This window comes from Pan troglodytes, chromosome 20, assembly GCF_028858775.2.
Source record: "Pan troglodytes isolate AG18354 chromosome 20, NHGRI_mPanTro3-v2.0_pri, whole genome shotgun sequence".
Taxonomy (NCBI): Eukaryota; Metazoa; Chordata; class Mammalia; order Primates; family Hominidae; genus Pan; species Pan troglodytes.
Window position 1 is genome coordinate 57,522,338 of NC_072418.2, and position 12,012 is coordinate 57,534,349.

General features: G+C 51.9%; 1 pseudogene; it reads left to right on the top strand.

The window, feature by feature from the left end:
- Positions 1 to 1,273: 1,273 nt before the first annotated feature.
- Positions 1,274 to 5,819, top strand: LOC107972470 (leukocyte immunoglobulin-like receptor subfamily A member 6; annotated as a pseudogene).
- Positions 5,820 to 12,012: the final 6,193 nt, after the last annotated feature.

Genomic DNA, 12,012 nt, shown 5'->3' on the forward strand with positions numbered 1-12,012 from the left:
GGACTCAGAAATATCGTAACTAGGTTTCTCAGTGTTCAAAGCTGACGTCCGCTTTTCATGGGGGCATCAATCATCCTCCCCCACTGTGGAGCCCAACATCAAGATCCTCTCCCGTCCCCACCCTCCTGTCTTAACTGGTCTAGAAATTAACCATGGCTAAGCCCCTCCCATGTCCTGGGCACCACTGACCCCCACAGCCACTGTGATGAGTGGGGTTCATGACAACAGGCTCCAAACGAGGAAACTGAGGCTCAGGGATGGGATATTACTGCCCAAGGTCACACAGGCAGGGGATGATAATCAGGAATTAAATAAAAGTCACCTCCCAACCCAATGTCCGAAATCAGAGCTCAAACCTAACGTAATTGCTCCAAAAACCTTAAACGTGGATTAAGGCACAGAGGAAGGCCCAGGAAGTGAGGGGCACTGAGGAGGCAGGAATGACTTAGAGGTTTGTTCTCAGGGGTGGGGGGTAGATGCTGCTGCAAAAAGAAAGGAAGGAAAGATGGAGGGAAGGAGGGAAGGAAGAAGGAAGGAGGGAGAGAGGGAGGGAGCGAGGAAGAGGAAGGAAGGAAGGAAAAAAATAGGAAGTTTGGTAGAAAGGAAGAGACTGTTCTTGAAGGGACAAGAAAGGGACTGTTTGGTAGAACGGAAACACACACTCCAAGGACAGAAAAACATATGTTTTATTCTCTTTATTCCCTGCATCTCTCTTGTGTTCTCACTGCCACACGCAGCTCAGCCTGGGCTACACAGCCAGGTGTCAGGTGCATCTCTGCTGATCTGAGTCTGCCTGCAGCATGGACCTCGGTCTTCCCTGAAGCATCTCCAGGGCTGGAAAATCACTCACCATGGTAAGGACCCCGCAACGCTGAGCTGATGGACGGGCTGAAGGAGGGAGGGAGACCCCATGGGGAGGCTCTGAGAGGGAGGAGGTCACCCTCGCCTGAAAGGGGCTGACTCAGGAAGGCACCGGGTCTATTTGCTGCTGTGTCCCGGCTCTCAGTGAGATAAAGATAAATCAGGCAGACAGTGGCCTGGGGGCAGGGAGACCCCATTTCTCTCTGAAATGTCTGCAGAGAGCCTGGTGCCCGCCCCCATCTCAGCCCTGGGGAATGAGAGCCAGCCTCCTGGGGAGGGCAGTTTCCGTTCCTGTGGGCTGCGGATGAGATAACTCCATGACAAGAAGGACCCAGCCTCCGAGGGGCCACACCCTGTGTGTCTCTCTGTCCTGCCAGCACCAAGGGCTCATCCATTTGCAAAGCTGAAAGGAGGCAGAGGAGACGCCATGACCGTCGCCCTCACAGCCTTGCTTTGCTTTGGTGAGATTTGAAGAGGAGAGAGGAAACCCCACAGGCCCTGGTCTATCAAGAGATCCCAGGGCTTTAGGGAGCTCCCAGGCAGAGGAGGACTTGCTCAGGCTTCAGGAGGCAAATCCCTCACAGGGAATTCCCTTCCAGGGCTGAGTCAGGGCCCCAGGACCCGCGTGCAGGCAGGTGAGTCTGTCCCCAGCTCTCCCAGGTCCCTCCTCCTCACCCTGGACAGCTGGGGATGGAGACAGCAGTTCTGGGCAGGGAGCTGGGATGATCTGAGTGATGGGGAAGGTCTTGGGATCCAGGCTTTGATTTCCTTCCATGTACTCTCCCCAAGCCCACCCTCTGGGCTAAGCCAGGCTCTGTGATCAGCTGGAGAAGCCCCATGACCACCTGGTGTCAGGGGACCCTGGAAGCCCAGGAGTACCATCTGTATAAAGAGGGAAGCACAGAGCCCTGGGACAGAACGAATCCACTGGAGACCAGGAACAAGGCCAGATACTCCATCCCATCCATGACACAGCAGGGAGATATCGGTGTTACTATCTCAGCCCTGCAGGCTGGTCAGAGCCCAGTGACCCTCTGGGGCTGGTGGTGACAGGTGAGAGGACACTCAAGGGTCCCAGCCCCAGGCTCTGCCCTCAGGAAGGGGGTCGGCTCTCAGGGGTGTCTCCCTCTCACAGCCCAGCCCTGGGGATGATGTGGGAGGTGGGAGCCCCATTTAACACGGTGCCTCCTTCTCTCCTAGGATTCTACAGCAAACCCACCCTCTCAGCTCTGCCCAGCCCTGTGGTGGCCTCAGGGGGGAACGTGACCCTCCGATGTGGCTCACAGAAGGGATATCACCATTTTGTTCTGATGAAGGAAGGAGAACACCAGCTCCCCCGGACCCTGGACTCACAGCAGCTCCACAGTGGGGGGTTCCAGGCCCTGTTCCCTGTGGGCCCCGTGACCCCCAGCCACAGGTGGACGTTCACATGCTATGGATCCTACAGGAACACCCCCCAGGTGTGGTCCTGCCCCAGTGACCCCCTGGAGATTCTGCCCTCAGGTGAGGGAGCCACGGCCTTCTCTAACACACTTTCGGGGCAGCTGACAGGTTGTGGGGAGTTTGGCTGGTGACTGAATCTGGAAAGGACCCACAGTGATGTGTTGATGGACGGGCTGAAGGCGTGAGGGAGACCCCATGGGGAGGCTCTGACATGGGAGGACAGAGCTCTCCCCCTGTCCTGGCCCCTGGAGAGACCCTGACCCTCCAGTGTGGCTCTGATGTCGGCTACGACAGATTCACTCTGTACAAGGAGGGGGAACGTGACTTCCTCCAGCGCCCTGGCCAGCAGCCCCAGGCTGGGCTCTCCCAGGCCAACTTCACCCTGGGCCCTGTGAGGGGCTCCCACGGGGGCCAGTACAGATGCTCCGGTGCACACAAACTCTCCTCCAAGTGGTCGGCCCCCAGTGACCCCCTGGACATCCTGATCGCAGGTGAGGAGCCCAGCGGGTTCAGTCAGGGACCCAGGCTCTGCACAGGCATTGCCGGGGGAGCCCAGGTGGTGATGGCCGGGATGAGGGGTGGGGGTCTCAAAGGAGGGAGAAACAGAGAGAGACAGGGGATGTGGGGGAGGGGGAGACTCAGAAAACAGACACAGAGACTGAGGGTCCCAGAGAGGGGCCTGGGGAGGTGTCAGCTCAGAGCAAGGTGGGGCAGCCCCTCACCCATCTGTCTTCTGTCCAGGACAGATCCCTGGCAGACCCTCCCTCTCAGTGCAGCCGGGCCCACAGTGGTCTCAGGAGAGAATATGACCCTGCTGTGTCAGTCACAAGAGTGGATGCACACTTTCCTTCTGACCAAGGAGGGGGCAGCCCATCCCCTGCTGTGTCTGAGGTCAAAGTACAGAGCTCATAAGTACCAGGCTGAGTTCCCCATGAGTCCTGTGACCTCAGCCCACACGGGGACCTACAGATGCTACAGCTCACTCAGCTCCGACCCCTACCTGCTGACTCACCCCAGTGGCCCCGTGGAGCTCGTGGTCTCAGGTGAGGGCCCTGACCCTGTCCTCTGTGAGCTCAAAGGCTCAGCTCAGGCCCTGTCCCCAGCAGAGCTCTGGACACTAAGGAAAAAGGGGAGTGAAGGGAGAGGGTCCACAGAGGAGGGTCCAGCCCATGGGAAGATGGAAATAGACAGGGACCTCCCGCCCCTGGCTCCCACCCCTGAAGTCTCAGTAGAGTAACGTGCAGGGAGGGCTGGGAGGAGATGGGGGGTGAACCTCAGAGGAGTTGAGATTAGACTGAGGGTGGAAGACGGAGGCCCCACCCGCTCCCCTCCTGATGTCTCCACCTCAGAATCAGAGCCTCTGGGTCCCAGCCCCCAAAAGACGCCCTCCTGGAGACAGAAGCATCCAGGCTGCCGGTGCCACCTGCATCCACCCCTGACCCCCCCCCCACCCCGCCCCACTTCCTGCTTTCCCCTGCAGCCTCCCCAGCACTCAGTGCACACCTGAGCCTCACAGGGACTTGCACCTGCTCCAGCAGCAGCTCAGGGACTGTGCGCGGCTCCTCTTCTGCGCCGTTGACATTTTTTATTTGGGTTTTTTAAATCTCATATTGGCCTTTTTGTCCAAGCTGGTGAAAATAGATTTGCAGCATCACCTATGTTTATTCTCACCCGGTTTTGTAATAGCCCTGATCTCACGTGCTCCCTGAGGTTTTGTAAACCTCAGGTAGAAATGTGGACTTCCTTCGTTCTGGACATTTGCTATGGAGGGGGTAGGGCTTATCTTTTCAGAAAAAGTCAAATGACTGGTACCACTCCTTGAAACCCTACAGCACTTTCCAGACCTCAGAGGGAGGGAGAGAGAGGCAGAGACAGAGACAGAGAGACAGAGAGAGAGATATTGGGGCCGCCCTTTCCTGGCCGGTTCATCCTGGCCTATTCTCAATCCACCAAGGCCCCGAAGCTCAGCTGCCCTCCTCCTCTACCTTCCCCTCCACCCCATAGACAAGCGGCAATTCCTTTCTGAAGTACAGGCTGAGACCTTTCTGGGACCTGCTCTTTCTGGAGCATCTGTTGCTCCCTGTCTGGGTCTCCACGCGCCTCCTTCCTGGCCCTTTTTCCTATTGAGGAATCAGCTTCCATGTCACCTCCAAGTGTGACCTTCACTGACGACACAGCTCAGCCCAGTCCTGCCTGCTTCTCATTTATGTCAAGTAATTAACCAACCTACACCATGTGGCTGAATTCCTTCTCTCTCTCTTCCACTCTCTGCATATACGTGTGTGTGTGTGTGTGTGTGTGTGCGTGTGTGTGGTCACACAGACATCTTATGTGACATTGAAACCTAGTTATCCGTATATCTATACAAATAATATATATTCACACATAAATATAGGTCTCTACCAATATATCTAAAACCATTGCTACGACTAGTAAATTTCCACTGCGGTGTTTCTATATGTTTGCTGTTTGTCTCCAGGTGAACCCACACTTCAAGAAGGCAGAGATAGTTTTTAAGGCCCACTATATATATAAAATAGATATATATTTGTGTTTGTGTTTTTCTGTGTGTGTATCACATTCTACCTGTTGCTGCCTATATGAATAATTAGCTACCTAGAGATTAAATGGACGATGAAACTCCAGGTGAAGTGGCTGAGGGCATGAAGGGGAGGCAGCCCCAGACTTTCACCCCTTTGTGCTTCTGACATTGAGGCTCCCCTGATGACTAACCCTCATCCACGGAGCCTGGGTCCTCAGCTGGTGGATCCGTGAAACTCTCATCTCCGGGGGAATTGGCTCATGTTCTCCTGTGTCCCAGGCTGCACAGAGAGCACACAGGGCTCAGTGACCTCTGTACTGGGGACCACTTTCCTTGCAGATCCTGAGCTCTCAGGATGCAGGAAAACTCTCTCCCAGATGACTCAGGAGCAATGTTTAAATCCATAGAACACAGGAAAACTGAAATCGTTCAATGAGGAGACTGGAGGGAATCCTGCTACAGCGGAGGAAGAGGGTTTTTTTTTTTTTTAGAAATTCTGTAAAAGTCACATCATGAGACATTAAGTAATAAAAAAAAAATTGCAGAGCCCAGGTGAGAGGTTGGGCTCAGGTCTCTTTTTCTCTGTTTTGATTCTCAGGAGCAGCTGATAACCTCAGCCCATCACAAAACAAGTCTGACTCTGAGACTGATATGTGAGGAGATGCTCTCAGTGATGGGGCTGGCACTGAGGGTTGGGTCCTGTGAAGGGGAGGTGGGTGCCCTGGGTGGACAATCTGATCCACCCTGACCTCTGTGACCTCTTTGTCCACCATCCCCAGCCTCACACCTTCAGGATTACACAGTGGAGAATCTCATCCACATGGGTGTGGCTGGCTTGGTCCTGGTGGTCCTCGGGATTCTGTCATTTGAGGCTTGGCACAGCCAGAGAAGCTTCCCAAGATGCAGCCGGGAGGTGAACAGCAGAGAGGATAATGTACTTTACAGAGTCGTGAAGCCTCGGGAACAGATCTGATGATCCCAGGAGGTTCTGGAAGAAAATCTAGGGCCAATGCTATCTGGACTGTCTGCTGGTCATTTCCAGAGGAAGGAATCAATGTCCGAGTGCAGGGACATTTTCTGGGGTCATCCATGCAGAACGATTAAAATGTGATACCTTTCCTCTCCATTAATGTTGACTTTCCTTGGTTGGATCCGCCTCTTTTCCCACCGTTAGACATGAGGCTGCATCCCACATGGCAGCATTGGGTCCACACTTCTGCACACCTGCGTGCTCTGGTCCGTGGTGTGTCACAAAATCCTCTTCATTTCTCATTGCCACACTTCCTGGTGTACTTTACTGGGTCTTCATGTCTTCAGTTCAGAGTTCCGCACCTGGTTTAGGAACTAATTCAACGGGAGAAGATCAGAGTCCGACCAGGAAAAGACAAATGCACCGTGATGCCCTCACCTCCTATGTGGACCCTATGAGCTCTTCCCTCCTTATCAGATGCTATCTGTGTAGTTTCTCCTGAAAGATCACCACCTGGAATCATCACACTGGCATTTGAAGTCACGACCCAATGGTGTGCTAATTCTGAAAAAGACATTTTTTGAAATGCTATGATTAGTGGCATTTACCAATTTCCTTGACATAAATTCTTTTTTCATGGCCAAAATCAAGATGCCAAGGAGACATCCCTGAATGCAGGGTTGGGAAGCGTTGGACAGACTTGTCTTCACTCATAAGCACCAGGCATCTGATAGCTCACGTATACGTCTTATTACCTTCCATTTTAGAGTTAATAATCATTTCTACTTCAGTATTTTGGCACAGTTAAAAGCAATCCCATTACTGCATGATACCCAAAGGAATATAAATCATTCTATTGCAAAGATACATGCACACATGTGTTCATCGCAGCACTATTCACAATAACAAAGACATAGAATCAACCCAAATGCCCATCAATGATAGACTGGATAAAGAAAATGTGAGACATATACACCACGGAATACTATGAAGCCATAAAAAGAAACAAGATCATGTCCTTTGCAGGGACATGGATGGAGCTGGAAACCATTATCCTCAGGAAACTAACACAGGAACAGGAAATCAAACGCTGCATGTTCTCACTTATAAGTGGGTGCTGAACAATGAGAATGCGTGAACACAGGGAGGGGAACAACACACACTGGGGCCTGTCGGGGGGGTGGGGTAGGGGTAGGGAGAGCATTAGGAAAAATAGCTAATGTATGCTGGGCTTAATACCTAGGTGATGGGTTGACAGGTGCAGCAAACCACCATGGCACACATTTACCTATGCAATAAGCCCACACATTCTGCACATGTACCCCGGAACTTAAAATAAAAATAAAAATTAAAATTAAATTATGACACCATGATCCTAGCATATCCAAAAAAGACAAAAATGCCAATATCAAATGTGGGAGAAAATAGGGCTGAATTAAAAATCCAATACAACGCCGGGTGCAGTGGCTCACGCCTGTAATCCCAGCACTTTGGGAGGCCAAGGTGGGTGGATCACTTAAAGTCAGGAGTTTGAGACCAGCCTGGCCAAACGTGGTGAAACCCTGCCTCTACTAAAAATACAAAAATTAGCCGGGTGTGGTGGCACTCGCCTGTAGTCCTAGCTACTAGGGAGGCTGAGGCAGGAGAATCACTTGAACCCGGGAGGCGGAGGTTGCAATGAGCTGAGATCATGCCACTGAACTCCAGCCTGGGTGACAGAGCGAGATTCCGTCTCAAAAAAAAAAAAAAAAAAACCCTCAAAAGCTCAGGCAGCAAAAGCAAAAATAGGCAAATGAGATCACAGCAAACTACAAACCTTCTGCACAATCAAGGAAACAAACAGCAGAGTGAAGAGACCACCTACAGAATGGGAAAGAATATTTGCAAGCAAGAGATTAATCTCCAGAAAATACAAGGAGCTCAAACAACGCAGAGATTTTGAAGGATGGTGATGAGAAGGTTCTGCTACTTACAGAAAGGAAGTTTAGGAGAAACAAAACCACAAACCTAGGTGTGGGATGGCTTGATCTGCTTCTCTCTGTGACTCAGTTAACAGTCTTAAACACATCTCCCTAAGCCTCCTTCCCCCGGTGGGATTCCTGGGTCTTGTGAGGGCCTCATCGGTCCCTCTGGTAAACCCAGGCACAGAGTGGAGCAGCTGTTGTTTTCTCAGGATATTCCCCTTCACATACAATTAACACATCCACACCATGCTACTCTCAGAACCCTTCAAATAAATGTTCCCCGGTTCATTCACTACCAGAGTCCAAGCTCAGCTTGTTCCCCAGCTTAGGACTGAGTGGTATCTTGGAAGTAGTTTCCACCGTAGCCCCCTTCCTCTGCTATAAGGCTCAGTGACACACCAGAGACACCCCCTCCAGCCAGGCTCCTGGAAGGTCTGGATGAAGACTGGGATGCTGAGGCATTGCTCAGCAATGTGGCTTAACTCAAACTTCTATGTGAAACTTCCAACCACTTTCAGCAAGGGGTCACTTCCAGCGTCTTGGGGTGTGAGGGCACCTTGGTTGGTCCCTGCAATATCAGACCCTATAAAGATCCTACAAACATGTTGCAGATTCTTTGAAGATTCTGGCACTTTCAGACATGCTGTTGGGAAATGGTGACACCCATAACCTTCTAGTTCCAGGACAGGGAGCCTTAGCCCAGGGCTATGTTTTCTGAGAGTCCTCAAAGTAAACAGTTCTATGTTCCAGGAGAACCCTAAATCTCATATGGTTCTAAGGGCAGAAAGCCACACACGCACCAGCAAAAAGCAAGAGATTCAAGGAAAAGCTGAGCAAAGACAGACAGGAAAACACACACACGATGAGCCAGGTTATAGAGCTAGAACTGAGATGGAGAGAGGCACGAGTGGGCACAGAGTGTGCTCCCCAGAACAGGTGGAGAGAATGCCTTTTTCATGCCCTGAGGTTAGGCTGAGTAAGGCTTGTGCTTGACAATCAAGGACTATTTTTTTCCCCAGGCCTTCCTTCTCAGCTCAACTGTGCCCTGCAGTAAGTAATGATGGAGAGAATGTGACTTTGCTCTGCAGCTCTGGAAGCTCATTTGACCTGTGCCTTCTAACCAGGTAGGGGAGGCCCCTGGACACTGGCTCTCTGGGGTGCAGAGACACAGTGGGGTATTCAGGCCAGCTTCCCTCTGGGTCTTGGGGCTGGTGATGGGACCTCTAGATGCTGCAGCTCTCTGTCGATGGCTCTGCCTGTGAGTGATCAGCCCTAGATGACCACTGTTACTGGGGGTAGCCCATGCCTGCTGCATGCCCTGTGAAACACTAAATCATATAGCCATGTCTGAGGGACAGCCTGCTGGAGACATGGGAATCTTAGGGATTCCAGACAAAATGAAGCAATGAGAAACACAGAGAGAAAAAGAGAGATTGAGTACGACAGGGGTGTCAGGGTGTAGGGTGGTAGACAGGGCAGCTCCACACTCTCCACTGCTTCCTGTCTGGAGGCCCACTTTGGGGTCCTACTTATCCAGATGAGTGAAGGAAGAGGTCAAGACAAACACAGGAGGTGAAGCCAGATACAGTGTGGGGAGATAAGCAGTGGCCTCAGCCCCTCACCCTTTTCCATCTTCCAGAAGCCCCTCCTGAGCTCTCACCACAGACAGATTTCCCATTTGGAAACCCAGATATTTATCATGCCAGGGGGGAGGCAATGTCTCTTGATTATGGGCACTTTCCACCACCAGGCACCTGCTAGTCCTCTCTATACCTTCCCTTCAGGAAAGGAATTGTCCCTCATGGGATTCCAGGGAAGAGACCCCAGGACCCCTATCAGTCACTAGGGAGATGACAGAGTAGAGGAAGGCAGGGGACCAACCCTCCACAGAGAATGGTCCTACTTCAGTGGGGTGAGGGAAACTCTCACTCACCCATTTGCTGTCCTGTTACCTTGGAACCCTAAGAGAACCTGTTAGTTACCCACAGAATCTACCCCTGAATGTGGTGTGCAAAGTGGGGCTCTTAGCCTCCAGTGTGAAGTCCCTGGGGAGACGGAATGTCCCTGTGTGAGTGAAGGCTGTGCCACCTCCCAGCTATGTGACCTTGGGCTAGGCAACCCCTCCCAGGTCCCCAGTTCCCCACCTGCATCTGAGACTGTGATCAGTGCAGGAATCCACAAGGCCCTTCAGCCTCCAATGCTCTGGGACAGAGGCCTCATCCACGGGGAGGAAGGGGTCAGAGTGACCTGAGTCCCTACTCAGGAGCGAGTCTAATCCACTCTCCATCAGGGCCTGTGGGGAAGGGAAGATGAAGAAATAGAGCCTGCACCTGGCTATGTGGGCGCAGTAGGTGAAGGGGGAGGATGAGGGCTCCTGAGACTGTGTCATGTGGCAGAGACCCTGCAGCACACTCAGGAAGGGCTCTGGAAGGATCCAAGGAAATTTTCCAAGAAGAGGGCAGAGTAAGTGACAGAGACCCTCAACCATGGATTTCACTGAGGTGCCCATGATGACATAGGGAGAATGGGGGTGTCTGGGCAGGAAGAATATCGTCAGGGTGAAATGAATGGTGATGAGCTTCATGTCAGAGCTCCTGTGGAGGGAGGGGCCTGGCCCACATGAAAAGGTCTCTGATCCTACCCTAGCCCCCAGCCCCTGTTCTCCAGGATGACACTGTGGGAATTCCATCAGGAGGGGTGTGATAGGGCAGGTCTTCCTGGCTCGATTCACAACACCAGCTGGGGCCTGGGAACCCATGGGGAGCCACAGGTGGAAAGGGAGGAGGCTCAGTGAACCCAGCAGGAACAAACATAGGGTCTGACATGATGGAACTCAATTCCTGGAGGCTAAGAAAGACACTTGTAGGACAAACGGGAAAGGGCAGTGGCTTGCTTAGTTCCATTCACTGACAACCCACAGGAGATGTCCAGTCCTCTTTTTATTTATTATTTTATTTTATTTTATTTTATTTTATTTTGAGATGGAGTTTTGCTTCTGTTGGCCAGGCTGGAGTGCAATGGCGTGATCTTGACTCACTGCAACCTCCACCTCCCAGGTTCAAGCGATTCTCCTGCCTCAGCCTCCTGCATAGCTGCATAGGGATTACTGGCACCTGCCACCACAGCCAGGTAATATTTGTATTTTTAGTAGAGATGGAGTTTTGCCATCTTGGCCAGGCTGGTCTCAAACTCCTGACCTCATGTGACCCGCCTGCATCAGACTCCCAAAGTGTTGGAATTACAGGCGTGAGCCACCACACCCAGCCTTTTGCATTTTTAGTAGAGATGGGGTTTCACCATGTTGGTCAGGCTGGTCTTAAACTCCTGACCTCAGGTAATCCATCCACCTTGGCCACCCAAAGTGCTGGGATTACAGACGTGAGCCACTGCACCCAGCAAGAGTTTCAGTGCTCTATCGGATTCCCTGTCTACTCCATGTTACATGTAATGTTCCACCTCAGGCATGTTTCCTCTCCTTTCTGTCTCCTTCCTCTTCTCCTTCTCCTTTTTTCTTTCTAATTTTTATTTTTTTGAGACAGCGCCTTGCTCTGTTACCCAGGCTGGAGTGCAGTGGCACAATCTCAGCTCACTGCAACCTCTGCCTCCTGGGTTCAAGAGATTCTTCTGACTCAGTCTCTCGAGTAGCTGGGATTACAGGTACCCGCCATCACACCCAGCTAATTTTTGTATTTTTAGTAGAGACGAAGTTTCACCATGTTGGCCAGGCTGGTCTCGAACTCCTGCCCTCAGGTAATCCACCAGCCTGCGGCCCCCTCAAAGTGCTGGGGTTACAGGCGTGACTCACCACTCTCAGCCCTGAATGATCTTTCCTCTTTAGTGTGTTCTCACAACCACCTCTCACTGAGCTTTCTTGTTCTTTTTTTTTTTTTTTTTTTAGGCAGAGTCTGGCTTTGTTGCCCATGCTGGAGTGCAGTGGTGGGATCTCAGCTCACTGCAACCTCCGTTTCCCGGGTTCAAGCAATTCTCCCACCTCAGCCTCCCTAGTAGCTGGGATTACGGGCGCATGCCAGCACACCCAGCTAGTTTTTGTATTTTTAGTAGAGACAGGGTTTTCACCATGTTGGTCAGGCTGATCTTGAACTCCTGACCTTGTGATCTTCTTGCCTCGGCCTCCCAAAGTGCTGGGATTACAGGTGTAAGCCACTGCACCCAGCCAGCTTTCTCGTTCTTATCCCTTAGTTCTCTGCCAAGGAATAAGATAGAAGCCATTC